Raw genomic sequence first — 3,469 nt, 5'->3', positions numbered from 1 at the left:
TGGATGATCCTTTGATTGATGCTATGCGAATGATGCTTGGCTGCAATGACCGTTTCTAGTTGTATATACAAAACTTAATTAGGGAAACTAATAATGATATTTAGGAAGAGAATTCTGAACTAAGTATCTAAATTACAAAACTATAATTCAAACCGGATAGTTTTTTTTTTTTTTATAAAACAATTAATCCAGATCTTGTTGATTAGGACATTTTTTTCCAAATAAGTGTAAGTGAATGAAATTGAGCGCATTTCAAGAATACGGCTAAGTGCTCCCATTCATTGGCTGTTGTAACAGGACCAGAGGAGGTAGGGGTCGTCTACCAGTAGAGGAATGGTTATGTTCTTGGGGACAAATACATATAGAAATCTATGTAATTGAAAAGTACCCTTTTTCCTTGCCAATTAAACGGACCTATAATATTACTACAGCCTTAGAGTTATTATTAACAAGAACTAACTACGAGGTAGTATGTAAAATTATACATAAGCTTCTTTCATTATATTGAAATGTTCAATATATATATATATATATATATACATATATATGTATGTATGTATGTATGTATGTATGTATATATATATATATATATATGTATGTATGTATGTGTATATATATATATATATATATACACATACATACATACATATATATATATATATATATATGATATTGTATTATACTGATAATATTCAGTGAGACTTGTTGATGGTCAAGTTTAATGCTGTAGTGCTATAATAGCAGTGCAATGTAGATGCAGTTTGAGTTCCCATTTTTTTTTTTTTTTTTTTTGGGCATTCATATATTATAATGTCCACCACAAGTGTTCTTTTGTAAATTATTGTATGATTGTGGTCAATAAAATTTCCATCTATCTATTTATCTACATATCTAAGGCCTTTGTCCTGTCTAGGATTAGCTACGGTGGATGATGATGATGAAAGTATAAGTCATTTTATCTATTTGCATAGAATCATAGAATTTGACACTTATGTGGAAGTATCTGTACTTAAAGTGCACATCAGTCATGCATCATAAAAAGAAGAAAATATGTTATCATCTGATACTTCTACAGCATAATAAATAAACTTTGCGATCACTTTAGCCCAATTAGGGCCAACTTTTAATCCAAGTAAATCTAGAGGAATATTTTTGAAAGATTTTTCTATCATCCTTCTCAGTGAGGATTTTATTTTAGCATTTTTTATCCTAATTTTAAGCGACTTTTTTTTTCTGTTTCTGTTGTAGATTTTTCAGGAGATTTAAAGGAAAAATTCACAATATATACACACGTAAAAATATAAAAACACATACACAGACATATACCCCCGAAAAATCTATTTACATATTATATATATATATATATATATATGTATATGTATCTATATATATATATATATATATAAATATATATATATATATATATATACGTGTATATATATATATATATATAAATATGTATATATATATATATATATATATTTATATTTATATATATAAATATATATATATATATATATATGTATATATATATATATATTTACGTATATATATATATATATATATATACGTATATATATATATATATATATGTATTATATATATATATATATATATATATATAAATATTTGTATATATATACATGTATATATATGTGTGTATATATATATATATATATATATGTAATAATCATGTATTACATGTTTAAAACATTTGACGTAATACGTCATTGTGGAAGTAGAAGCTAGTGTGAGAAGTGCTGTAGTCAGACAGATCATAACAGGATGCGAATACCAGAGATCAGCAATGTAACAGTTTTATGAAGAATAAACACAAATACGAACTGTGTGAAAGAGTTGTGTCGCCACCGGATGCAGGTGTCTTCCTATACTAATGTTTAGTTTACATTCTGTGTTTAAATGCTGAGATAACTGACTATACGATATCTGTGATATCGATATTTTAGCCAGTTCTTATCAATACATCATATGGAATGGTCATCCGACCAAACCAGCTGTACTCCTGTGATGGAGATGTTAACACTGTTGTTTTTACTGATCATAAACCACTAACCGAATTCTTTAAGGGCTTCAACCACAGCCCCAAACGAACTCGGTGGCATTTGATCATTCAAGACTTTGGCGCAAGAATCGGGTATTTACCTGGGAAAGCAAATATCATTGCTGATGCATTATCACGCAACCCCGTGTCATCTTGTACGGAGCCTTCAGCTGAATTAATAGATATATCAACATCCATGCCTATTGTTAAAACGATATCTGAACAAGAAGATTTGGGCTGGAGCGCTGAATTATTACAGACTGAGCAAAGAAAAGATCAGAAATTAGAAACAATTAATTTATAAATGCTTTGAAAGGCAATCATAAGGAAAAGGGATATATAAAGTATAAGTAGCAGAATTATATAATCAAAGATAATATTCTGAGTAGGACCGTGACAAGGAAAACCCGCAATACACCACATGTAACTAACGACCAGGTAGTGGTACCAATCTCACTTATTTCCACTGTCCTGAATTGGTTGCATGCAAATCCATTGCATGGACACCCGGGGTTCTCATTAATGTCACAGAAAGCCAAATCATTGTTTTATTGGCATACGATGCTTACAGATATAAAAAAACACATAGCTAATTGTCGCACATGTCAGGAAAACAAAGGGCATACGAAAACACCTGTCAGCCTAGGGGCTTATCCCGTGCCCAATCAACCCTTTGAAAGAATACATTTAGATTTGCTAACAGGATTTTACGAGTCAGACAGAGGAAATAAACACCTCTTAGTAATTGTAGATGCTTTAACTCGATATACAGATCTAATAGCGCTTAAAACTAAAACTGCGATTGAATGCGCTAGGAAGTTTTACGAGTGTTACATTTGTAAACATGGAATTCCACACATGATAATCTCAGACTCGGGTGGAGAATTTTATAATCACTTTCTTACCTCATTGTGTGAATTCCTTAGCATAAAGAAAATAAATACCATGATATATCACCCAGAGTCGAATGGGCTAGTGGAAAGAGCAAATAGGAAGGTTTTGAATATATTAAGAGTAATACTAGGGGGATCAGACCCCAACTGGGATATTGCAATACCTGCAGTACTGAGTACTCTGAATCATTCATATCATATATCAATTAAAATGTCACCGCAAGAAGCATTGTATGGTACCCCAGTTAGAACGCCTTTCCATGTATTAACGCCTACAACTAATCTATCAAATCCTTTAAAAGAATGTATAAATGCAAGCAAAAGTCGTTTTGATATCCTTTGAAAGAATTTAGAAGAATCACAAATCATAATGAAAAGGAATCATGATAAAATAGCGAAGCCAACTAAAACATATACCGTGGGTGATAATGTATACATACAGGTAAATGTACGAAAAGGACTCAATCATAAACTAACACCTAAGTTTGAAGGCCCATTTAACATTTTGGAAACA

The sequence above is a fragment of the Palaemon carinicauda genome, chromosome 3 (assembly GCF_036898095.1).
Source record: "Palaemon carinicauda isolate YSFRI2023 chromosome 3, ASM3689809v2, whole genome shotgun sequence".
Taxonomy (NCBI): Eukaryota; Metazoa; Arthropoda; class Malacostraca; order Decapoda; family Palaemonidae; genus Palaemon; species Palaemon carinicauda.
Note: the sequence above shows the minus strand (reverse complement) of the source record.